This window comes from Triplophysa rosa, unplaced genomic scaffold, assembly GCF_024868665.1.
Source record: "Triplophysa rosa unplaced genomic scaffold, Trosa_1v2 scaffold254_ERROPOS399912+, whole genome shotgun sequence".
Lineage (NCBI taxonomy): Eukaryota > Metazoa > Chordata > Actinopteri > Cypriniformes > Nemacheilidae > Triplophysa > Triplophysa rosa.
The window spans coordinates 1-27,858 of record NW_026634274.1 but is presented as its reverse complement, the minus strand read 5'-3'; the positions used below and the strand labels follow the sequence as shown (position 1 = coordinate 27,858).

Here is a 27,858-nt window from a genome sequence, read left to right as displayed (position 1 = left end):
AAGTCATTATTATGAGTACTAAGTCATTATTATGAGTACTAAGTCATTATTATGAGTACTAAGTCGAAATTTCGACTTAGTTTCTCATTATTATGAGTTATTAAGTCATTATTATGAGATACTAATCATTATTATGAGTTACTAAGTCGAAATTTGACTTTCTCATTATTATGAGTTATAGCGAGATAAGTCATTATTATGAGATACTAAGTCATTATTATGAGTTATATCATGAAGTCATTATTATGAGATACTAAGTTTCTCATTATTCATGTAGTTACTGAGATACTAAGTCATATTATTAATGAGTTACTAGAGTCACTAATTTAGCTGACTATAGTTTCTCATATGATTATGAAGCATTATACATTATGTTATTATGAGATACTAAGTCAATTATATAATAGTTATAGATATTACTTAAGTCATTATTATGAGATACTAAGTCATTATTATGAGAAAGTCATTATTATGAGATACTAAGTCATTATTATGAGTTACTAAGTCGAAATTTCGATTAGTTTCTCATTATTATGAGATACTAAGTCATTATTATGAGTTACTAAGTCAAATATAGTTCAATATTTGAGATACTTAAGTCATTATTATGAGAAAGTTTCTCATTATTATGAGATACTAAGTCATTATTATGAGTATAAGTCGAATTTTGATTAGCTCTCATTATTTAGAACTAAGTCTAATAGAAAGTTCATTATTATGTCTAAGTCATTATTATGAGATACTAAGTCATTATTATGAGTTACTATCATTATTATGAGTACTAGCAAATTTCGACTTAGTTTCTCATTATTATGAGATACTAAGTCATTATTATGAGATACTAAGTCATTATTATGAGATACTAAGTCATTATTATGAGTACTAAGTCGAAATTTCGACTTAGTTTCTCATTATAATGAGATACTAAGTCATTATTATGAGATACTAAGTCATTATTATGAGTATAGCTAAGTCATTATTATGAGTTACTAAGTTGAAATTTCGACTAGTTCTCATTATTATGAGATACTAAGTCATTATTATGAGATACTAAGTCATTATTTGAGTACTAAGTCATTATTATGAGTACTAAGTCATTATTATGAGATAATCTTACTAGTTTTCTAATAGTATAGTCATTATTATGAGATACTAAGTCATTATTATGAGATTGTCATTATTATGGATACAAGTCATTATTATGAGATACTAAGTCATTATTATGAGTTACTAAGTCGAAATTTCGACTTGTTTCTCATTATTATGAGATACTAAGTCTTATTATGAGTAACAAGTCATTATTATGAGATACTAAGTCGATTATTATGAGATACTAAGTCATTATTATGAGTTACTAAATCGAAATTTCGACTTAGTTTCTCATTATTATGAGATACTAAGTCATCTCCCGCCTTGCGGTTAACTCTAGTCTGCACATTTTCCCATGAGTTCTCCCCTGATGGTGAGACCATGTGGTGTCTCCACTAATTCCTCCCTACGGTAGGTAGTGGTCTCTGCAGCGTTTTTCCGATGGGGGAAATAATGCTTACCCAGTGGCCCTAACGGTGCCGGGCGGCTTCTCGCTGTTTAGAGAACTAGGCCTCCGCCCGTGACGGCCGGTGGCAGGGGCTTCCCAACTTTTTGGTAAAGCTCTGGGTGCCCCTTCCTCTCCACTGGATGGTCATAATTTTGCGTTAGCGCCTACGTCTGACTCGCCCAGGCCAGTCAACGTTGCTCCGCTAGAGATTGTGACGCGGCTCAGTGCTGTGGCGTCATCCAATGGAACCCCGTTCTGTCGGTTCGAAACAACGTCGAGAGACCGACAGAAAGGGAATGTCTTGGTTACGGATGTAACCTCAGTTCCCTGATGGAGGGAACGAGACGTTGTGTCCCTCATGCCACAACACTGGCCGCCCACCCCAGCAGTCGGGGGAGGATGCTTAATGCTCCTCAGACCAAAGATGAATGAATGAGCACGCCGGCTTCCCTCTTATACCCGGACATCCGGGGAGGAGCCCGGCATGCAGATTTCATTTGCCAATTTTCATTGGCCTTTTCTAAATACTCAGAAGATGATAGGTTCTCAAGGCAAACCCCATTCTGTCAGTTCGACACAACGTCGAGAGACCGACAGAAAGGGAACTAGCATTATAAAGGATTTACGTCGACTTCAAAGGAAGAAACCATGGCTACAGGAACTATTGGCTCACTAGCAGCATTTGATGCAAAAGTTCAAACATGGGAGGAGTATACTGAAATACTGGAGCAATTTTTCGTGGCTAATGAAATCGACTATGAGGGTAAGCAAAGAGCTTTTCCCATAAGTGTTGTGGGAGCATAAACTTACAGTGTGATTCAAAATATTCTCATCCCTACGAAACCAAGTGAAAGGTCTTATCAGCAACTGGTAACGATGCTAAAGGATCATTTCAATCCTCAACCGAGTGAGATTGTACAGAAATTTAAATTTGATTCGAGAACGAAGAAGCCAACAGAGACTATGACAGAGTATGTAGCAGAGTTGCGTTGCTTAGCGCAGGATTGTAATTATGGAGCAACTTTAAACCAAATGTTAAGGGATCGTCTTGTTTGTGGCATTGAAGATGATCGGATACAGAGACGTTTGCTTTCAGAAACCAATCTGACATTTGAGACTGCTCTTAAAATTGCAGTGGCCACGGAAACTGCAAGCAAAAATGTGCTCGATTTAAAGTATAAAACCAGTGAACAAGTCTGCAACAGTGTTACGTTTCATGGGAGGAAATTTGATCAACGACAGAAAAGGAACATGGAGAAGATAAAGACATTAGGGAATGTTACAGATGTGGTGGAAGGAATCACAAAGCCGTGAATGCCAATTTAAGAAAGACAAGTGTTACGTGTGCGGAAAGATTGGACATCTTGCAAAAGCCTGTCGCAACAAAGGCAAACAGGGTGGAGATGCTGCGTTTGAAAAACGAGTAAAGGGAGTACGTCCACATCGAGCATTCAGAGTGAGTGAAACTACTGAGAGTGAGGAATCCGATGAAACCTTCACTTTAGCATGTGTAAAGACTGATGAATTGAAGAAAGTGAAACCTTTTTGTCAGGGTTCAGAAACACTCAGATTCAATTGCGGGATTAACAAGACTTTATTTGGTGAAGGCCCACCGAAGTGCACCAAAAGAGTTCAAAGAGACGTTCAGATGAGGAATCAGATAGTCCGGGCTGACTACGAGGCCAACTGGGAGACCCAGCGTACGTCAGCGTCAGCAGAGGTGTTTGGTTGGACGGCAGCGTCAGCAGAGGTGTTCGGTTGGACGGCAGCGTCGACAGAGGTGAAGGGTAGGATGACCACCGTGAGAGCGTGGAGAGCAGCATGGACTATCCGTGAGTCGAAGCCGCCTCTTCGAGCGGACCAGTAGCCGGGGACAGACGAGGAGACGAGGAAGTAGACTTCCAAGGGCTGACCCAGGAGGAGAGCACGGTTACGAGTGATGCTGTAGCGGTGAGCGATCCTCAATGGTGTGGGGTGACAAAACTTTAACCAAAAGGTAATCCAAGAGATAAGAAAAAACAAAACAAGACGTACATCCACACGAGACAACACAACAAGGCAAGACTAGAGTAATCTAATGACTAGAATCAAAGTCAAGACAAGACTGGGCAGTGCTGGCGTGTAAAAGCTCAGGGCACGAAAGAAACTAGAGTCAACGATAGTACAAGGGTAGTGAGGAGTGAAAGAGAATAAATAGAGAGAACTAATGATCACCAGGTGAAAACACTGAGAGCTAACAAGGGCTGCGACAGGTGTATCACATGCACGCGGACAGTGAACCCGTGCGGCTGCCAAAACAACCCATGCATGTTCGGGCAAAACACGCACACACACACAACAAGGACAAACAAACAGTGCTAGCCTCTGATCCCAACACCTTTTACTGTCGAGTTACATGTAGATGGAAAGCTTGTAAAGTTTGAGATTGACACAGGAAGTAGTGTTAGCTTGATGACTGTGGAAAAGTTCAAAGGCATCTGGAAAAACACAGTATCACCAAAAGTGAAAATTACAAAAGTCAAATTGAGAACTTATTTGGTGAACCTCTAGAAGTTGTAGGAGTGGCTGATGTTCAAGTGAAGTACCAACAACAGGAGAAGAAAACGCCCCTGGTGGTAGTAAAAGGATCAGGACCATGTTTGCTAGGTAGACCATGGCTTGAATGACTACGACTACAGTGGAGTGAGATCAAACTGATACAATCTGAGGAGGTGACATTGACGCAGGTGTTGTTCAGACATGAGGAAGTGTTCAAAGAATAACTAGGGATGTTAAAAGGCACCATTGCAACTCTCCATGTACCAAAGGATGCATCACCAAGATTTTTTAGACCGAGATCAGTACCTTATGCCCTGAAACCAAAGGTGGAAGAGGAGATTAATCGGTTGCTGAGGGAGAATCATATCACCAGTTAAGTATGCAGAATGGGCTGCCCCAGTTGTTCCTATCGTAAAACCAGATGGAAGTATAAGATTGTGTGGTGATTACAAACTCACAGTGAACAAAGTGTCTACACTGGAGCAATATCCAATACCGCGAGTGGAAGATCTTTTTGCAAGACTCGATGGCGGAAAGCAGTTCACAAAGCTGGATATGAGTCACGCATACCAACAAATCATCATGGATGAACATTCTAAGAAATATCTGACAGTGAATACACACAAAGGATTATTCACATACAATCGTTTACCGTTCGGAGTGGCTTCAGCACCTGCCATCTTCCAGAGAACAATGGAGGGATTGTTACAAGGCATTCCAGGAGTTGTTGTTTATCTGGATGATATATTAGTCACTGGAGGAAACCAAGAGAATCATTTGAAAACCTTGGAGAAAGTGTTGATGAAACTGAAAGAAGCAGGTCTACGTCTGAAACGGGGAAAATTTGTGTTTCTTGCAGATGAAGTGGAATATTTGGGTCATAGAGTGGATGCTCAGGGACTCCATCCAACTGGAACTAAAGTGAAAGCTATTGATGAAGCACCAGAACCTAAGAATGTAACTGAGCTTAAAGCGTACTTGGGATTGTTGAACTAGTACAATAAGTTCTTACCAAATCTGGCGACGTTACTTGCATCCCTGCATTTGTTGCTGAGAAAGGATATTCAATGGACTTGGAAAAAATCACAACAAGAAGCTTTTAAATAAAGTAAAGATCTACTGAAATCGTCAGAAGTGATAGTCCATTATTCATCAAACTCAGAACTAATTCTAGCTTGTGACGCCTCACTTTATGGGGTTGGAGCCGTGTTGTCGCAACGGAAAAAGGGAGAAAGTATGGAAAAACCGTTGGGGTTCATGTCAAGAACATTGACACCTGCGGAGAGACGTTACTCGCAATTGGACAAGGAAGGCTTGGCTGTGATTTTTGGAATACAAAGATTTCACAAGTACTTGTATGTTCGTGCATTTACAATCTGTACTGATCATAAACTTTTTAATCCACTTGTTCAATGATGCAAAAGCAGTTCCACAAATGGGATCACCAAGAGTGCAGAGATGGGCTGTCATGTTGCATGAGAGTGAAGAGTTTGAAACATTCATGAAGAGGAGTGGAATTCAGCATGTTACATCAGCACCGTACCATCCTTCTTCAAATGGTCTGGCGGAACGTGCTGTTCAAACTTTCAAGGAAGGGATGAAGAAGATGAAGGAAGAGACTGTGGAGACCAGAGTAGCAAGATTCTTATTTACTTAAAGGATTACTCCTCATGCAACAACTGGACTATCGCCAGCTCAGATGTTAATGTCAAGAAAGTTGAGATCTACGTTTGACTTACTTCTTCCTGATCTGACGACCAGAATCCTAAACAAACAACAGAAACAGAAAGAAGGTCATGATAAAAGTTGTAAATTCAGAAGTTTCGAAACTGGACATTCTGTATATGTGAGAAATTACAGTGGTGGACCGAAATGGATTCCAGCAATTGTTGAAAGTTGTACAGGACCTCTGTCATACAAAACAGCTCTTGGACAAGGACAAACTGTGAAAAGGCATGTGGATCAAATAATAACTCGCAGTTCCGAGGAGATGCTGGACGCTGAACCAATCACAGTAAATGTACAGGAAGAGGAAACTTCAACAGTGCCAAATGCTGAAAGGGTAATTATACATGAAGAGCAGGAAATGTCTATCTCTGAAAAGGAGTCAGTGAAAGAAGTGCCTGTGGTACTAAAGGAAACTACTCAACTGTCAACTCCGAGAAGATCTGGGAAATAGAGAGATGTTTCCCTGGTCACTTGAAAGACTTTGTTACTTAAGGCAAATCACTAAAGGACTCTCATAGCAATAGTTGATAAAGTGTGCATATATAATTTGTATGCATGTTATTGCTTAAGTCATTTAATTGATAGTTTTGTTGTGTGATTTGTTCATAAGTAAGTGACACCTATTGCATTGTAAAAATAAGAAGTGTTTAGCTTAAGGAGGAGGGGATGTAGTATCATGGAGTATCCTCTAGGTGTCACTGGTGATTGTTAATTGCGGTGTGTATGACATATAAGGAGGTTGAAGAAGATGTGCCAGGTGCTATGCATGCAGAGTCTTGTCTGTTACTTAAGACTGAAGTAAAATGTTCTTTCAACAAATCATGTAGTAGTCTGTTGATTCCATACAAGATACTACACTTTTTTTCTAAATTGGGCACCTGATGGCTTTGACCTTTTCCTGTCCATCTCTGTGTTTATTTGGCACTCAACAATCAACAGATTTCCCACCCCCCCACCACAACCAGGGCTGCGTTCAGCCCCGACAAAACGTTGCAAAACGTATTTTTAACGGAGACGGTGGTGCGGTTGAACACCCTGTTGTGATGACGCAAGAGTTGAACTATGGCAGCTGAGAAGGCCATTTTTAGTGTTCTTTTTGAAGAATTTTCGCAGCCTGATGAAATCGGTGTAGAGAATTTAGCATAAGCCAAATGGTCGGAGTCATTGAAAGAAGAGCCATCAACCCCCACTCCCTTTTGTCCTGGTTTCTTTTGCTATAATCAAAAGACCATAGCAAAAACCTGGCTCCAGGGGTCTCGTTTTAGAGTTTTGATAATGTTTTGTCTCTCTGTTGGATATTTACGACCCCTATGCTTCAAAGCATTGGTGAGAAGTCTCTGTCTCATCTCTAACTTAACATCTGAGGCTAACCAGAGAAATGTCCCTGACAATAGGAATTTATGTGATTAAACTGTCCTTTTCTATACATATATCTAACTATCTAGGTTGTGTGTTGGCGCTCGTGCCATTTTAAATAGTCTGTCACAGTTAGATATACAAGTTTAATTCAGGCTTTGTTTGGCGTTCCACTGAATGAATCATGACTTGTTGCAATTCAAACCTGTCCATTTTTAATATCTAAATGTTTGTCTTTACAATTCCTCCTTGTATATATACATTGTGTGACCATAGAACACTTTCTTTTCATTATGTTATAATTGGGAATGATATTTTGTAAAGTTGCCAGAAGGTCATAAGGATGCATAGCTGTTGAGTGGACAAAGAACCTCTTCCCTGCTCAACTCTGATTGGTCGATTCAAACTCAGGTGGGCATGCCCTCTCATGAGGTTAAATATCGAGCCTGCTCTGAAAACCTTCTCTTGTCTTGTCATCCTCTCTACTCTTCCGGCTTCGTCTCATCCTCCGGTCTCTTCGGAGACTGCCCTTCCCCCCCTGGGGAAAGGGATGGAACAATGGACTTCTACTGCCACGTAGTTAAGCCAAACAACTTTCGGCAGGACTTGCCTTCTGTCTGTGCCTCTTTGTTAAAGATGATTTACTCGCTCATCGCTCTCTCTCTCTCTCTCTCTCTCTCTCTCTCTCTCTCTCTCTCTCTCTCTGTGCGAGTGCATGCTGGGAGCGAGTGAACGTTGGCGTGAGTGAGTACCTCTCTGCTGAAGTGAGAGCTACCTTTCCCGTTTCTTTTAGGTTTAAACTCTTTTTGTGTTAGTGTAGGTTGATAAACTTAGCCTTTGCTGACTTCGGTCAGCGTGTGGGAGTAATGGGGTCGGATGTAAGAGATTTCTCACGGCTGACACTCGGGCATGGCTGCAAATGTATGCCTGATGCCGCGGTGTCGGTGGAGGTTTGTTTGATAGCCGTGAGTGCGGTCGTCGGAGGCGCTAATATTAGATCTGCCTCCCGTATGAATAAGGCCATAGTGATTTTTTTGAGTCAAAGCCAAATGGTGGATGAATTAATTGAGACGGGACTAGTAATCAATGAGACCTTTGTACCCGTTTTACCTTTGTCAAGTCCATCGAAGAAAGTGGTTTTATCAAACGTACCTCCGTTTGTTAAAAATGAATGTTTAGAGCAGATACTTCAGAGGCACGGTAAAATAGTGAGTCCCATAAAAATGATTGCGCTTGGATGCAAAAACCCTGAAATTAAGCACGTAATGTCTTTTCGGCGTCAGGCTTTTATGATTTTGAACTCTCCGAGCGATCCTTTAAGTCTATCGGTGAAATTAAATATTGAGGGTAAAGATTATACAATATTCATTAGCTCTGAGTCCATGAGATGTTTAATTTGTGGCGAATTTGGACATATTAGGCAAACTTGCCCGAACCGGGACAGGCCAGCGGGGCCTGATGTGGCCCCAGCTGCAGATGCAGTGAACAGTGAGCGGGAGACGGCGCGGATGTTACTGCGGCCGCTGTGGCTTTGCAACCCCAGCCGATCGGAGCGATTTCTGCGCCGGCTGACTCGCCAGAGGTGAGACCGGTGCGGGTTGCCTCTAAAGACGGCCCGGAGAAGGCTGCTGAAGAGGTGGCCGGGCCGAGTCATATGCCCTCTGTTCCGCTGGCAGAGAAGAGCACTGGAAAGGTTTTCTCGCAGTCTGTGCCTGAGACCGTTACGCTTCATGAGAAACAAACGCAACCTGACGAAACTGACATTCAAACAACCGATGATTTAATTACACAGAGTCAGAATGATATCTCATCTCAAGAGCTCATGGATACAAATTCTCAAATGGATGATTCGGATAATGAATACGAGGATATTGAGTTCAGTGGAAATGACGCAAGGGATTCAAAACCTGCCTCTGAAGGTATAAGATCAATTATTACTCTGTTCAGCAAATAAAAAAATTCCTTGATGACACGAAGGGGGCTCGCAAACCAAAAATTGAGTCTTATTTTCCGGATTTAAAACTGTTCTTAGTGTCTTGCACTATGGCTATGAGAAAGGCTACGTTTGCTGAACTTGACAAACCTAAAAGGTACCGCCTTAAGAAGCTGCTCTGCAGTGTCAGAAGTTCCCTGCTTTCACGCAGTAAAAAATGAATATGACCCGATTACTTTTGACCCATCTTTATGGATTGTTAATATTGAGTGTTTACTTTACCTACACTTTCATGACACCGTTAAGACTTAGTTCTTTTAATATCAATGGATGTCGTGATGCTGTAAAACGAGCTTGTCTTTTTGACTATATAATGTTAAAGAGCGCCAGTGTAGTTTTTCTGCAGGAAACGCACACTGATGCTAAAAATCAGATTCAGTGGATGACTGAATGGAAAGGGCAGGCTATACTGAGTCATGGCTCGAGTGTGAGTGCAGGGGTTGCTATACTGCTGGCACCTGAGTTTAAAGACCTATCTCTGAGTGTTTTTGAGCTGGTTTCTGGTCGTCTGTTGAGCGTTGATGCAACAATTCGTGGTGTGTATGCCCCCAACGTTGGTTCAGAACGAATCTGCTTTTTTGAAAAACTTCAGATGGTTCTAAGCGATGTTTCACGTGACAGGATTATTGTTCTGGCTGGAGATTGTACTCTAAACCACACTCTAGACAGGAAACATGATGAACCCCACAATAAATCAGCTGATGTGCTTAGGTCTTTGATCACATATCATAATCTCATAGATGTTTGGAGGGAATCTTTCCCCCTGGATAGACAATACACCTGGTTAAAAATAAATTCCAATATGGTATCTGGGGCTAGGCTGGATAGGATTTATGTACAAAAAAGTGCAAGAGATAAATTCTTTAATTGCTGCATTTCTCCTACTGCCTTATCTGATCATCATTTAATGTCTGTTAATGTCACCACCGCACAGAGCACTTTTAAGCATCCTTATTGGAAATTCAATAGTAGGTTGTTGCAGGATCACATCTTTGTGCACTCTTTCACTCACTTCTGGGAGGTCTGGAGAGAGAGAAAAACACAGTATAAGTCCCTGAGCCAGTGGTGGGACATCGGGAAAGTTCAAATTAAACTGTTTTGACAAAATTATTCTGCTTACAACAAGAGCATCCTGGACAATAAATTGGCACAGCTTGAGCAGGAAATCCTTCATCTTAGTCTTGAAAGAGACTCTGTGGAGGCTACAGAGGCCTTGGAATGTAATAAATTCCTTCTGCGGAATTTGCTGGAGGAGAGGGCCCAAGAGACACTGATCCGTGCCCGGTTTTTAACTTTTAACAATATGGATGCTCCAACTTCATTTTTCTTCAATTTGGAGAAACAGACTGTGGAGAAAATATCTTATGCTGCTTGAAACGTCCTGACGGTGGAAAAATTACCGATAGTCATGGGATTATTTCCCATGCACTGACTTTTTATGAAGATATTTATAGGGCAGAACCCTGTGATGAGGAGAAGGCTGACCTACTCCTTCAGGACCTACCACAGTTTTCAGAAGGGGAAAAAGCGAGCCTTGAAAATCTGTTCACCTTTTATGACTTGTCTGTAGCGGTTCAGGAATTGTCCTCCGGCAAAGCTCCAGGTCTGGATGGATTAAACTCAGAATTTTACAAACGGTTTTGGTCTGTCATTGGAAAAGATTTGTTTTTAGTTTTTATAGAGAGTCTAAAAAAAAAGGCACACTACCAGTCAGTCTACGGAGAGCCGTGATAACCCTACTACCCAAGAAAGGTGATCTCGAGGACATCAGATGCTGGCGACCCGTCTCATTACTCAGAGGTGACTACAAGATACTCTCTAAGACTTTAACAAACAGGATTAAGCTTCATATCTCTTCAATAATTCATGCGGATCAGTCATATTGCATCCCAGACCGGTCCATTTTTGATAATATTTTTCTGATTCGAGACCTGATTTCTTTTGCTCGAGTTCATAAACTTGACATTGGTTTCGTTTCTTTAGACCAGGAGAAAGCATTTGATCGGGTTGATCATGGGTTTCTTTTTAAATGTCTTAAAGCTTTTGGTTTTGGATGTGTTCTTATTTCCTGTGTGAAACCTGTGTACACTGATGTGTATAGTAAAAGTCAATGGTTGTCTTACAAGACCTTTTAAAGTAAGCCGAGGCATACGACAAGGGTGTGGGCTTTCAGGGATTCTCTATGCTATTGCTATTGAACCACTACTGGTAGCTTTGAGGAATAAACTGGGTGGTATTTCAACAGTGTGCCCATTCACCACAGATTTGACAACTGTTAAACTTAGTGCCTATGCTGATGACGTTACCGTTATTGTTAGATCTGTTAAAGACATTAAGTATTTAAGCGAATCTCTTGAGGCTTACCAGAAAGCCTCATCCTCACGAATAAATTGGCAAAAGAGTGCTTCTTTTTTACTGGGGGAATGGGAAGATGGGGGTCCTCCTGAACTTCCTCAGCAATGTTCCTGGAGTATGGATGGGTTTAAGGTGTTGGGGGTTTTCCTCGGAACTTATCAGTTTATGCAAAAGAACTGGGATGGCATCTTTAAAAAAGTTTCTGGACGTTTGCAGAGATGGAGATGGATTCTGCCCCAGTTGTCATACAGGGGAAGAGTGCTTATTGTGAATAATTTGGCAGCTTCCATGATGTGGCATCGCTTAAGTGTGCTGGACCCTCCAAAAGATTTGTTGCAACGCTTGCAGAAGATTTTTGTGGACTTCTTTTGGGAAGGTTATCATTGGCTGCCCCCAGCGGTTCCGTATCTATCAGTCAATGAAGGGGGTCAGGGGTTGATCGATTTAACAGCCAAGGTCAAAGCCATGAGGTTAAAGACTGTTCAAAACTTACTGTACCCTGTTGAATTCAGGTCATGGGTGTCCTTTGGTCTGGATTTGCTCAGAACTTTTGGCGGGTTTCGTCTTGATATACAGCTGTTTTTAATGGCTTGTCAGGGTGCACATTTTATGTCTGATGTGACCTTTTATGATTCAGTGGTAAAATCTTGGGCACTTTTTAAAATACTTGGGCAAGAATATCAAGATTTTGGCCTAAATGAGCCACTGTTTCATAATTCCTTTTTAGGTGATGAATTTTGTACATCTAACACAATGGTGCAATCTTTTATGAAAAGAGGATTGACCAAAGTGGCACATTTGGTTGATTTTTCCTCCAGAACATGGAGGTCAATAGTGGACATCTGTGGTCAAGTGGGTTTTAGATCGATCAGAACAGTAGAGAGGTTCATAGAGGGGTTGAAAGCAGCCTTTCCCCCCTCACTCCTCCAGTTTGTAAACTGTTTTCTGTCAGGAGGTTCCTCCAATTGCTCTTTTCCCAAGTTGATTGTGTCCCCAAGAGTCTGTTGTTCAGAAGATGATCGTAAAGGGAAACTGTTAACTTTTAAAAGGCTGCAAGATTTTGATTTCCAGACAGCAGGAAAAAAAGAACTTTATATGACTTGTGTGAAAGCAGATTATTTTGAGAACATTAAGGATAGATGTGGTACAAAATGGAGGGATTTTTTAACAGTTTCTGCTGATCTTTCTCCTTCCTGGAAGCTTTTTTATAAAGGCCCACTTCCTAAAAGGTCTGGGGATTTACAGTGGAGAATACTGCATTGTGCTTTGCCAAAAAACAACCACGTTGCCAAGTTTAATCCTAATGTTTCAGCAGCTTGCTTTTTCTGTTCTGCACCAGAAACGGTTTTCCATGCTTTTACTGAATGTTCTAGATTGGATCCGCTGTTTACATTGCTGGAAAGAATACTTAAGGGATTGGGTTTTGTTTTTAACAGGACACTTTTTGTGTATGGCTGTAAATATTCAAAAACGTACAACCAGCAGAGTACTGTGGCAAATTTTGTAATTGACCAAGCCAAGCTAGCCGTTTGGAAGTCTTGTAGGCTGGCTGCTGAAGGGCGAAATATCAATGTTCTTCAACTGTTCACTAATCTGCTCGAATCTAGAATTCGACCAGAGTTGAATCTAGAACATTCTTGAATTTGAGTTCAAGTAGTGTATTAATGGAGCTTTATTGTCTCTCTGTGAAGATGGGGAGATTTTGTTAACTGGTGATGTGTGTTTGCTAGGCTCTATTTATTTGTATTGTTATGATATTATAGGTTTTTTTTTTTTTTTCTTCCTCTTTCTTTTCCCTGATTACATTATGTTGTATTTTGTTTGGGGGATAATGCTTGTTTTTAGGAAACGTTTTAATAAAGTGTGTTAAAAGTTCTCTCTCTCTCTCTCTCTCTCTCTCTCTCTCTCTCTCTCTCTCTCTCACTCTTCTCACTCTTTCTCCCTCCACGCTATTTGTTTGTTTTATGCGATCGTCATTGTTTTTGTTATCATGTAGAGTAGAGTTTAATAAACAACCATATATATTCATTTGTGATGGGTTTTCTGTATTCACGCTCACAGACTTGGTCCCTTTTACTGTGTTTCGATTTACGCTACCTTTGCTCTAAATCCTGTTTGGTAAAGTCACGTTACTTATGGAAAGTATTGTTATGCTTTATATTACTAATCAGAGACAGTAAAATATGTATATTTGATCACTAAACTAAACTAACCTAATTTCTTGACTGAAATTGATGTTTTAAATAACTCATTTCATGGATATGTTCTTGAAAGATCTGGTGGAGAACCATATTTGGTGAGCTTTGCTCAACAATATAATAACGTTAGCTAAAACCGCTACATCGGTATAAATATGTGTTGAATACTGCAAAATACATCTCTTCTAATATCTTCAATTGTTGCGTATACCGAGCTGCAGCGGACACATTTAAACGACTTTACTTGGACCCATTGTGCGAGCTGTCTCTTTAACACCGCATGGGTTATATACATGTTGCTGCTGATTGGGCTGACATTCTTGACACACCCACCAAACAAGAGAAAACGTATCTCAAATCCTGTTGCACACCATTGAAAACCGTTTCCAGGAAACGTGTCATTCAACCCGGAAACCGTAGCAAAACGTTGCGCACCGGTTTGAGTTTGAACATGGCCCAGAACTCAAGACTAAACCATCAGAGTGTTTTGACGACGCGTCATCAATCCGGAAGTTGGCCATGTTGGAGGCATTGACAGTAAGCACTGCTATTGAACCTAATGGAAATCGCAGATTTTGCTGGAGAAAAAATGATTCTTCTTTAGAAATAATAAACAATAACAAATAATAAAAATAAAGCTCTTTAATGCAAGTTGATCACACCCCTGAATCGCTGTAGCCATGTGCTGTAATTGATTGATGACGCATCGTGAAAACTCTAATGGTGACCACATAATCGTTTTGTATTACCTATTTTTATTAGTCATTTCACACAGCTTCTGTGCACGGCACCTTCTCAGCAAGCAGGAGCGCCAATTTGCCAATTCCTCACACAGTGAAATGATAGATAGGATTATTATCATGTATTATGATACCCCCCATGTATCATGAAAAAATGCCGCCCGGGCAGCTGCCCGGGTTCGCCCGTGCCAAAAACCACTACTGGTTGTGAAGCTCCAAAAAGCACATCTATCCATCATAAAAGTAATCCACGAGACTCCAAGGGGTTAATGCGTGTCTTCCAAAGTGAACTGATACATTTGTGAGAAAATAATTAATATTTTGAGCTTATTTAGTCATCATTATGTTGCATACACATGTATAATGACATTAACAGACACCCTGTTCATGGCATTACAAATCTAAGAACTATCAGGATATGATTTAATTTATATTCTTTATGAAACGAAGCCATATACACCTAGGATGGCATGAGGATGAGTAAATTATGGAGCAATTCTAATTTAAGGGGTGAACTTTTAACCTAATTTAAAACTGTTTACTGCACCACCTTAAATGTTTTGTAATAAAAAATGTCAGCTGGCATTTTAGTTAACAAGCTCATGAAAGGCATTTTTCTGACATCTGCTTTAAACAAAATAAGTTTTAAAACTGAGTATGTTGTGTTTATTTGTAGTATTTTTGACAAATGTTATGAAAATAAAAGTATAATATATCAAATGATTATCAAATCTTAAATTACAGTATTAAAAGTAATAAATATAGTAAGCCCTGAAAAATACAATATATGGCTGTAGACAATGCAGTATAATACCGTAAAATTAAATGGATTACTGTAGGATAACAGTATGATACTGTATTTGGTAATTACAGTCCAGTACTGTAAATGCTGTTTAGCTGCCAGTATTTTACTGTAAACTTACAGCGAAAAGTTTTACAGTGCAGAAGTAAACACGATGCTATAAACAGACTACACTTAAGGTCACTCGATATCAACGTCACCACCACCAAGTCTCCGACAACTCTTTCAAACTTGATTGAAAATGTGTTCCCTGGTGAGTAATTACTCCGTGAATTACATCTATGTTTTAAGAGATTTGTGCCCATATTGCATTATTTGTGAGCTTTATATGTGTGATGACGTCTAACGTACCCGTCTAACTCGCTTCAGGGTTTTGCATACAAAAATACATGATCTCTACTCCCTATAATGTGTAAAAATAAATGAGGGCTCCAACAAGATTTTACTGGCACTTATAAACATTATAAGAAGAGATATGTTGTACAACGACACACAATGATGTGCTGAAAACAACAGAAACCATCAAAGAAATAATAATGGTTATTGTGGGTGTTGTTCGGAATCTGGGTTTCAGCAGGTATACATACAGTAGATAACATAAATTAAATCAATACCTGGTTTTAAAAAACAAGTTTGCAAAAAATGTACTTTATATTAAAAGAAAATGCGGTCATGTGGATGCACACTATCTCACGCGGCGCGCCACCTGATGGTGATGTTTCACATGTGACTCTGAAGTGTAGATTGTTGTACATTACACACGATGGCAGTAAAAGATCAGTGGATCCAACACTTTACATGTCACATGATTAAGCATTGGATAAAAACAGACCAGTGTTGTGTACTCACTGATTCCATGTCATCTGAATTAAACCATCACATTCCTAAAACCAAATACTTCAATGAGATTACGTTTGAAAAGTCTAGCATTACTGTTTTTGTTGATTACATACATTACATTACATATTATTTCCCCATTTTGTTGTGTGCTTTTTAATACATTTTTTTTGTAAGGAGAGGAAACAAGAGCGTTGTTAAATCATACACACATCAGACACCAGACAGAATGCAAAATAAATCAGCAAACCACAGGATGTTTGTTTACTTATTTTCAAGGCTGTTTAAAAAGTATAAGATTTCAGAGTTTTTTCAGGGTTCTTATTAGCAAACAGTAACTGAAAGGTAGATCAGTAGTGTTTTTGATCAATGATGTTTTACATGAAATATAATGTTAAATGCACTTATCTGAAGACTCCGTGAGGCTCTTGTTTGATAAAGAATAAAATATACTTACTTATTTCTATGTCAAAGCAGTACAGGATTATCCTGCTACAACAGATTACATCATTAAAACTGTGTAATCTAAGAGATGAATGTTGCCTTTGTCTTTAGCTGACAATGTGATATTTCACCCGTCGATGGCAGTGTGTTCATGTGGCTTTTCTATACCAGTTACACAGCGTGTTCAGCAGGACTGTTCTTTCACATGTGTTCTGTGGTGTATGAGTGTGTGTTCACGGCGTGCGTCAGGGATCGGTCATATTCTCTCCGTCTGTGTGGTCTACAGAACCTCACCCTTCATCAACAGAACATCAGCGTCGTTCAGGGATTTCCAGAGCTTCAGATCGGAGGCGTGCGTTTAATTCACTATGTGCATTGTTTCAAACTTGAACACAGAGGAAACAGAAAGAAACAAAAACAACAAAAAACACTTGAAAAATATAATCATGTAGTAATAAATACAACGGCTGGAAAGTGTGGTCCTCTTCTGTCTGAACACTGCGAACATAATGTCAACACTGAATGTATCATAAGTCATTGTGACAAAACACATTATTTTTACATTTTACATTACAAACATTAAAAAACAATGCAGTGTCTTTAGGATTGTTATCCAACAATCATTGCGATTAATGGAAAGTAAATACTGTATGTGTCTTGATATGAATCAAAGTCTCTCAGTGAGATGACCTCAGCTGATCTTTAAACATGAAATACATTTGAATGAAAAATATTTTGGCATCCAAAATCTGCAAGTAAAAAGTAAAAAAAGACTGTAGTCTCAGACGTCACGCCCATGGACTGTTGGCTGAACATCTGATGCATATGGCACACGTAACTTGAAGCACTTCGACTAAACTCTGGATTCTTAAAAGTATGTGATGTTCATGACATAAACTCAAACAGTGTTGTTGTAAAATAATGACACGTTGCTGAATGCACGTCTGTTATTGTGTGGTTAGAGGTGGTTGGTTGCTTTACCTGTCTGTCAAATGGTCATTCAAATCAGTCATGGTTCCGAGACCTTCAATGTGCCATGTGAATCAATACACTGCGAGCAAAAATATCAGTCAAGTCAACTTTATTTATATAGCGCTTTTCACAATTTACATTGTTACAAAGCAGCTGTACATGAGACATATTTACTATAAGCAAAACAATTAAAGTTATACCTGTAAAAACAAGAAAAAGGTGAAAACACAGAAGACAGACATACCCACATACAAAACACTGGACACACACAATATGCGCACGTACTAACACACGTAGACATAGACACACACACAAATGCGCACACGCAGACACACACAGACAGACAAGCACACACACACACACACACACACACACACACACACACGCACACACACACACGCACACACGCACACACACACGCACGCACCCACAACTATGCACATATTGAATTAAGAAAACTTTAAAATTCTAATTCCAAGCAGCCCTGCCGCCAGGCAAATAAGGCAAAAAAACAGTATGCACTAATAAAGAAAAAAACCTCAGAGAAACCCAGCCAACCAGGGGATTACAGTTCCCTCTGAAAAGCTGCTGCTGCACAAGCGACACTTGCACAAGAACAATAAAAATAAATAAAACTTACAAAAGAAATTCATATACGATTAATTGAATCTACCATCAGGTCAGGCCATGAACTGCATCCTGCTCGCTGTGGTAACCTTGGAACAATGAGACAAGACTGGCTGAGAGTAGAGTACTGTTCTGCACTCTTTGATGCAACAAGTACATCAGTTGTGTTTTTGGTTCCGGTTGATCTAACTAATGCAGCCTAAACCCTCAGAGGATTTATATTATGGAAGTGTAGTGTATGCAAGATTAAAAAGATGCGTCTTTAGTCTAGATTTAAACTGACAGAGTGTGTCTGCCTCCCAGACAGTGCAGGGAAGACTATTCCAAAGTTTAGGCGCTAGATAGGAAAAGGATCTACCACCTGCACTTGATTTTGAAATTCTAAGTATTACCAACTGACACGACGCCTGAGAGCGTAATGCACGTGAATGACTGTAACACTCAAGTACTGAGGAGCTAAACCATGTAGGGTTTTATAGGTAATAAGCAAGATTTTAAAGTTAACGCGATGCTTTATTGGTAACCAGTGCAAGGTTGACAGAACCGGGCTAATATGTTCATACTTTTTTGTACGTGTAAGAACTCGAGCTGCGTTTTGGACCAGTTGGAGTTTTTGTAATAAGCCCGAAGGGCAACCACCTAACAGTGCATTACAATAATCTAGTCTTGATGTCATGAATGCATGAACTAACTTCTCTGCATCTGACATTGACACCATATGACACAGTTTATATATATTCTTAAATTGGAAAAACGCAATTTTACAGGTGTTGGCGACGTGGCTCTCAAATGACAGATTACTATCGAATAGAACGCCAAGATTCTTTGCTGACGACGAGGGTTTTATGGAACATCCGTCAATAGTTAAGCAGTATTCTTGGTTGTTACGTAATGGCGGTTCCTTTTCTAAAAGAGCAATCTCCGCGTTTGTCCGTGTTCTATGTCGGTCAACAATCATCGACGTGAGGGTGTGTCGAACCGACAGAATGGGGTTTGTCTTGAGAACCTATCATCTTCTGAGTATTTAGAAAAGGCCAATGAAAATTGGCGAATGAAATTTGCATGCCGGGCTCCTCCCCGGATGTCCGGGTATAAGAGGGAAGCCGGCGTGCTCATTCATTCACCTTTTGTTCTTCAGAGCCTACGCATCTGATGAGCTTCTCTACGATCTGGTGATCATTCTTTCTGCTGGAATCTACGACGTGGACAGCGGACGGTCCCTTCCTGCAGTGACTCTCCCCTGGGCGTCTCGGCAGTTCCGGAGGTGTTCGAGCAAATTTCCTTTTCTAAAAGAGCAAATTTCTCCAGCGTGGCTTGTCCCGCTGTTCTCATGGGTGCAACACACTCATCGAGGAGGGGGACGGACACAATGCCTGCTTCCAGTACGCTGGGGCAGACGTTGTGGATACGTCCTGCCCGCACTGCGGGCGGTGACGATTCAGACGTTGCGTCACAGGTGGCTGTGTTCCCACGGGACTCAGCCACCACCTCGTTTGCTCCCCGTTCCGTGGCGGCAGGACTACGGCCCTGCCGTCCGCTATGGCAAGCAGCGAGGGTGATATGAGGATTACTGTGAGCGATAATCCGCCAGCCACGGCTCACGGACCGTTCACACCTCGTTTCGCTTGTCTGACCGTTCCCCAAAAAAGACGGTCCGCCGTCTTATTCCTCAATCACGTATTCGGACACGATGCGTGATGATGAGATTCTCTTGGGACACTCGTCGAGGAGAGGGACGGACACAATGCCTGCTTCCAGTACGCTGGGGCAGACGTTGTGGATACGTCCTGCCCGCACTGCGGGCGGTGACGATTCAGACGTTGCGTCACAGGTGGCTGTGTTGCCCGGGAGCCGAGCCACCACCTCGTTTGCTCCCCGTCCGTGGCGGAGAGACGTCTACGGCCCTGCCGTCCGCTATGGCAAGCAGCGAGGGTGAATGAGGATTACTGTGAGCGATAATCCCCAGCCACGGCTCACGGACCGTTCACACCTCGTTCGTCGTCTGACCGTTCCCCAAAAAAGACGGTCCGCCGTCTTATTCCTCAATCACGTATTCGGACACGATGCGTGATGATGAGATGTCTCTTGCAGCATCGGGGGGTGACGTACTGCTATCCGACTCCGACGATTCCTCGGGCTCCCTCCCTCGGGGGGTCGAGCCCAGGAAGAAGCGGACGTCGAAATGTCAGCCATGCTTTCCCGGGCCGCCGTGAGTGTTGGGTTGCAGTGCCCGCACTGCCTCTTCCCGGCATCGCCCCCCTAGTGCCGTGTTTACCGGAGGTGCATGAGGAACTTTGTAAGACCTGGAATGCCCCTTCCCGGCACGTTTCACGTCAAACAAAGTTCTGTCACCCTCTCTTCCCTCGAGGTTGAGACAGCTGGAGGATACGTCGGTGTCCCCCAGGTGGAGTATGCCGCCGCGGTGCACTCGTGCCCGTAGGTGGCGGCCACCTGGGGGGGGCTCGACCTAGACTCCCGTCCAAAGCATGTGGTGTCTTGGCATCTCTGGTGTCGAGAGCTTACATTGCGGTGGACCAAGCTGCCTCCTCTCTCCACGCTATGGCTCCTGCCAGGCCAGGGCGTTGAGAGAGCTCCACGAGGGTAAGACTGACCCAGCGCTTATGCAGGAACTCCGCGCCATCACCGACCTTGCTCTACGGGCGACCAAGGTGACCACGGGGGCCCTGGGTCGGACGATGTCCACACTTGTGGTCCATGAGGAACTCCTCTGGCCGATACTTGCACAGATGAGTAACGCTGAGAAGGTCCGCTTTCTCGACGTACCCATCTCGCAAGGGGGGGCTGGTTGGTGTTACTGTGGAGGGTTCTCGGCAGTAAAAAGCAGTCCTCCGTGCCGCAACTCGGCCGCCTCGGCCGTCGAGTTCCGTGCACTGTCTGCATCCCAGCAGCCCTGGTCCTCTTCAACACCCTCCAGTGACCTGGAGGAGACAGCGAAGAGGAGACCATCGCCCCATCAGCAGCCGCGGGCAGCGGCTGTCATGGGATCACCTCAGGGGGATCGAGGCTACCATTGGGCCCGACCCCAGCCACAGCGCTGGTAGGTCGGATAGGGATGGTTCCTGCCCCGTCCCTCCATCTGCTGACCCCCTCTGGGGGGCTGGCGCCCACTTACTCTCAAAAAGGAGAGTTTCCTCTCTCTCTGGGTTACCTCAGCCGCTCTCACCCTCTGCACGACGGTGAACGGCAAACTCGACGTTGCGTCATGGCAAAGCGCAATGTCGAGTATAAACACCAGCCCTCAGCACTCTCAGTCAGACAGTGCGTTGAGCTGCGCAGTCGCCAGGCAGGAAATATGGCAGAGCCAATCTCCTCCCCGGGGGGCCTCCCCCGGCAAGGAATCCGTACTGCTAGCCATCGAACCACCCTCCGCGGGGGCGATGAAGCAGATCAACCTCTAGTCCCCTGTCACAGTTCTGGGAGCCCCCAGACTGTCAGGCTGGCTGAGGAAGACGATCCGTCTCGGCTACGCGATTCAGTTCGCTACACGTCCGCCCAAGTTCCGGGACGTCCTTTTACCTCAGGCAGAGGCAGGGATGCCAACGTACTTCGGGCGGAGGTCGCCTCCCTTCTGGTGAAGGGAGCGATCGAGCCCGTCCCACTGGCCGAGGTGTTCAGCGGGTTTTACAGCCCGTACTTCATTGTCCCTAAGGAAGGCGGAGGGTTGCGCCCTAGCTTAGATCTGCGTGTTCTGAAGAGGCACCTACACTAGCTGCCTTTCAGGATGGTCACGCAGAAGCGCATCTTGGCGTCCGTCAGGCGTCAGGACTGGTTCGTGGCAATCGACCTAGGACGCGTACTTCATGTCTCGATCCTCCCTCGACATCGGCCGTTCCGACGGTTCGCGCTCGAGGGACGGGCATATCAGTACAGGGTCCTCCCCTTCGGTATGTCCCTGTCTCCACGAGTCTTTACGAAGGTCGTGGAAGCCGCCCTCCTTCCCCGTTGGGAGAGAGGTGTACGGTACTAACTATCTCGACGACTGGCTCAAGTTTGGGCACACTCTCGAGATCTGTGGTGTACACACAGGGACCTGGTGCTCCGGCACCTAGATCGGTGGGGCCACAGGTCAACTGAGATAAGAGCAAGCTCTCCCCGGTGCAGGGCATCCTCTTTCTCGGTATGGAACTCGACTCTGTCCTCACGAGCGGCCCCGCTCACCCCCAGGTGTGGGCGCGAGGACTAGCGCGCCCGGTCAGTGTTGAACTGCCTGAGATCAGACAGTCAGCGGTCCCCCTGTAACAGGAGGCTCCTGGGATTCATGGCATCCTCGGCGGGGGTGGCCCCCCCTCGGGTCGATGCATATACGACCGCTCCAACACTGGCGGCAGAGTCAAGTTCCTTGGAGAGCGTGGCACACCGGCAGCAGGCGTTGGTCACACGCTTTTCTGCCGACACACCCTAAGGGGTGCCGTGTGCAATGGGCGAGCAGTGTCGGGGCGGTGGACGGGCCCCCGCCTGCGTTGGCATTCAACTGCCTAGAGTTGTGTGGTTGTGCTACTTGCATTGAGGAACTTCCTCTCGTGCAGGGAAGCACGTGCTGGTCCGGTCGGACAGCACAGCTGCTGTGGCGTTTTCTTCACTCACAGCAGCTAACATGACTCGCCCGACGCCTCCTCCTCTGGAGTCAGCAGGTGATCAGCTCCCTGCGAGCCACACACATCCCAGGCGTCCTGAACCAGACAGCCGATGTGCTCTCTCGTCAGTTGACGCCTTGCGGAGAGTGGCGACTCCCTCCCCGCGCAGCCGGCTCATTTGGGTGCAGTTTGGCCAGGCACAGGTGGTCCTGTTGCCTCCCCGAACTCCTCCCATTGTCCGCTTGGGTACTCCCTGTCCGAGGTACCCTCGGCACGGATGCCCTTGCGCACAGCTGGCCGCGGGACAAGCGGAAGTACGCTTCCCCCCAGTGAGCCTCATTGCACAGAGTCAAGTTCCCCGCATGGTTACGCCTCTCTGCCGACGCACCCTAACCCCTTGGTCTTCAATGACCTTGTTACGGACAGGGACCCTCTCAGGCAGGTTACGAGGCGCGTCGTGGTGACGACAGACGCCTCCCTGCAGGGTTGGGGTGCGGTGTGCACGGGCACTCAGTGTCGGGGCGATGGACGGGCCCTCGCCTGCATTGGCATATCAACTGCATAGAGTTGTTGGCTGTGCTACTTGCACTGAAGAGGCTACAACCTCTCGTGCAGGACAAGCACGTGCTGGGCCGGTCGGACAGCACAACTGCCGTAGTGTATATCAACCACAGGGTGGCATTCGCACACGGCAGTTAACACGACTCGCCCGATGCCTCCTCCTGTGGAGTCAGCAGGTGATCAGCTCCCTGCGAGCCACGTATATCCCAGGCGACCTGAACCAGACAGCTGACGCGCTCTCACGTCAGTTGACGCCTCGCGGAGAGTGGCGACTCCACCCCCGCGCAGTCCAGCTCATTTGGGTGCAGTTCTGGCAGGCTCAGGTAACCTGTTCGCCCCCCTGGACACCACCCATTATCCGCTATGATGCTCCCTGTCCGAGGCCCCCCTTGGCACGGATGCTCTAGTGCACAGCTGGCCGCGGGACAAACAGAAGTATGCCTTCCCCCCAGTGAGCCTCATTGCAAAGACCCTGTGCAAGGTCAGGGAAGAGGAGCATCAAGTGTTACTAGTTGCGCCGTACTGGCCCAACCGGACTTGGTTCTCGGAGCTAATGCTCTTGACAACAACTCCCCCCTGGCCGATCCCCCTGACGAAGGACCTGCTTTCCCAGGGGAAGGGCACGTTATGGCAGAATAGACCTCTGGAACTTCCATGTCTGGACGGGACGAGGAGATCCTGAGTGGCCTACCCCCTGCGGTGGTTGAGGCCATCACTCAGGCTAGGGCCCCGTCCACTAGGCGGCTATACGCCTATAAGTGGCGCCTCTTCTCGTCCTGGTGCTCTTCTTGAAGAGAAGACCCACGGAGTTGTTCGATCGGGAACGTGCTGTCCTTTCCTCAAGAGAGACTGGAGAGTAACCTCTCCCCTTCCACACTGAAAGTGTATGTAGCCACCATTGCCCCTCATCATGACCCAGTTGCTGGAAAGTCTCTGGGACAGCACGACCTGGTCATTGGGTTCCTAAGGGGCGCGAGAAGGCTACCGCCTCGTCTGCGCTCCATACCCTCTTGCGACCTGGGGTGGTCCTGGCAGGCCTCATGTGGCCCCCCTTCGAGCCCCTCGGAGATGCCGCTTTTCATCACCTCACGATGAAAACGGCTCTCCTGATGGCGCTCACCTCCAAGAGGGTAGGGGACCTACAAGCATCCTCCGTGTCCACAGATTGCCTAGAACTCAGGCCCGATGGTTCTCACGTTATCCTGAGACCCCGGCCCGGCTACGTGCCCAAAGTTCCCGCCACGGACCCCTAGAGACCAGGCGGTGAACCTGCAGGCGCTCCCCACCGGGGAGGAACACCCAACCCTTCCGTGTTGTGTCCAGTACGCACACTGCGCCTCTACTTGGACCACACGCAGAGCTTCAGAAGCCATTCCATCGCTGGGTGGTCGATCCGGGACGGTTCCTGCCCCATCCCAATAGCCCACTCTCTTAAGAGTTTCCTCTCTCTCTGGGTGTTTATCACAGCCGCTCTCACCCTCTACATGACGGTGTTCGGCAACTCGACGTTGCGTCACGGCGAGACCCAATGTCGAGGATAATCAGCAGCCCTCAGCACTCTCAATCGACAGTGTGTTGTGCTAGGCAGGTAAGTCAGCAGAGCCGATCTCCTCCCTAGGGGCTCCCAACGGTGAGGGATCCGCACTGCCAGCCATCGAACCACCCCCTGGGAGGTCGATGAAGCAGATCGTACCCCTGACCCCTGTCTCGGTCACTGGGAGCCTGACAAGAGCTTCCCAAACCGTCACGGTGGCTACGGGATACGATCCGTCTCGGCTACTCAATCCAACTCGCCAGATGCTCGCTCAAGTTTCGGGGCATCCTCTCAACCGCAGTCAGAGGCAAGGATGCTCCCATGCTTCGGGCCAGGGTCGCCACCCCTCTGGCGAAGGAAGCGATCGTGCTCGTCCCTCTAGCCGAGATGTTCAATGGGATTCACAATGTTTTTCACGTACTTAATCGTCCCCAAAGAAGGCGGGAGTTGCTAGATCTGCGTACCCTGAACAGGAACCTACTCAAGCTGCCATTCAGGATGCTCACACAGAGGCGCATCCTGGCACCTATCAGATGTCAAGATTGGTAAGATTGGTTCATGGCAATTGACCTGAAGGACGCTTACTTTCATGTCTCACTTCGAGGGCGGGCATATCAGTACAGAGTCCTCCCTTTCGGTCTGTCCCTGTCCCCACGAGTCTCCACGAAGATCATGGAAGCCGCCCTCACTCCCCTCGGAGAGAGAGGTGTGCGGGTACTAAACTATCTCGACGACTGGCTCATCTTGGCACACTCGCGAGATCTGTTGTGTACAAACAGGGACCTAGTGCTCCGGCACCTAGATCGATTGGGACCACAGGTCAACCGAGAAAAGAGCAAGCTCTCCCCTGTGCAGAGCATCCTCTTTCTCGGTACGGAACTCAAGTCTGTCTCCATGGCAGCGCGTCTGACTACAGAACGCGCTCAGTCAGTGTTGAACTGCCTGATCAGTGGTCCCCCTGAAACAATTTCAGAGGCTCCTGGGACACATGGCATCCTCGGCGGGGGTGATACCCCTCGGGTTGATGCACATGAGACCGCTCCAACATTGGCTACAGAGTCGAGTTCCCTGGAGAGCGTGGCACACCGGTAGCAGGCGCATGGTTACGCCTCTCTGCCGACGCACCCTAACCCCTTGGTCTTCAATGACCTTGTTACGGACAGGGGTCTCTCTCGGACAGGTTACGAGGCGTGTTGTGGTGATGACAGACGCCTCCCTGCAGGGTTGGGGTGCGGTGTGCACGGGCACGCAGTGTCGGGGCGATGGACGGGCCCCCGCCTGCGCTGCCATATCAACTGCCTAGAGTCTGCCTACAACCTCTCGTGCAGGACAAGCACGTGCTGGGCCAGTCAGACAGCACAACTTCCATAGCGTATGTCAACCACAGGGTGGCATTCGCACACGGCAGTTAACACGACTCGCCCGACGCCTCCTCCTGTGGAGTCAGCAGGTGATCAGCTCCCTGCGAGCCACACATATCCCAGGCGACCTGAACCAGACAGCCGACGTGCTCTCTCGTCAGTTGACACCTCGCGGAGAGTGGCGACTCCACCCCCGCACAGTCCAGCTCATTTAGGTACAGTTCGGGCAGGCTCAGGTAACCTGTTTGCCCCCATGGACACCACTCATTATCCGCTATGATGCTCCCTGTCCGAGGCCCCCCTCGGCACGGATGCTCTAGCGCACAGCTGGACGCGGGACAAGCGGAAGTATGCCTTCCCCCCAGTGAGCCTCATTGCACAGACCATGTGCAAGGTCAGGGAAAAGGAGCATCAAGTGTTACTAGTTGCGCCATACTAGCCCAACTTGGAAGACATAACTTGGTTCTCGGAGCGAATGCTCTTGACAACAACTTCCCCCTGGCCGATCCCCCTGACGAAGGACCTGCTTTCCCAGGGGAAGGGCACGTTATGGCATGCCAGACCTCTGGAACTTCCATGTCTGGACGGGACGAGGAGATCCTGAGTGGCCCACCCCCTGCGGTGGTTGAGGCCATCACTCAGGCTAGGGCCCCGGCCACTAGGCGGCTATACACCTATAAGTGGCGCCTCTTCTCATCCTGGTGCTCTTCTCAAAGAGAAGACCCGCCGAGTTGCTCAATCAGGAATGTGCTGTCCTTTCCTCAAGAGAGACTGGAGAGTAACCTCTCCCCTTCCACAGTGAAAGTTTATGTAGCCTCCAATGCCGCTCATCACGACCCAGTTGCTGGAAAGTCTCTGGGACAGCACGACCTGGTCATTAGGTTCCTAAGGGGCGCGAGAAGGCTACCGTCTCGCCCGCACTCCATACACTCTTGTGACCTGGAGTGGTCCTGGTGGGCCAGAAGGATTTCAGAAGGATTAATTCTACTGCTTTATTCTATGACTGATGTCACAGCTAAAGTAGATTCCTCTCAATAACAATTATTTTAACACAACACATCCTACTTCACATTCAGATACTGCCACAACAACAGATGTATCAGATACAACAGACAGCAGTACTTCAGAAAATCCCACCTCACCTGCAGCTGACATCACAACATCAACAGATACTTCAGCTACAACTGATTCTGTCTCAACTACAGCTGATCGCTCAACTACAGCAGGTAATTCACGTGTTGACATGACAATCAGATAAAACAAACAAAAACAACTCTGAACTACAATTATGACTTTCCAATATTTCAATCCATGCTTTATTCACTTTCTTTAATCTGTGATTCATGTCACAACCAAAGCAGATCCCTGTTAACAATTATTTTCTTAACACAACACATCATACTTCACATTCAGACACTGCCACAACAACAGATGTATCAGCTACAACAGACAGCAGTACTTCAGAAAATCCCACCTCACCTGCAACTGACGTCACAACATCAACAGATACTTCAGCTACAACAGATCCTGTCTCAACTACATCTGATCCCTCAACTACAGCAGGTAATTCAGGAACTTTACAAATGAAAACAGTTTGATTTAAAGCGATAGTTCACCCAAAAACAATGCCAATTTTTGTCATAATGAATTCACCCTCATGTTGTTTGAAGCCTGTACAGT

General features: G+C 45.4%; 1 pseudogene; it reads left to right on the top strand.

Moving 5' to 3' along the window:
- Positions 1-2,185: 2,185 nt before the first annotated feature.
- On the top strand, positions 2,186-27,741 carry LOC130550214 (uncharacterized; annotated as a pseudogene).
- The last annotated feature ends 117 nt before the right edge of the window (positions 27,742-27,858 follow it).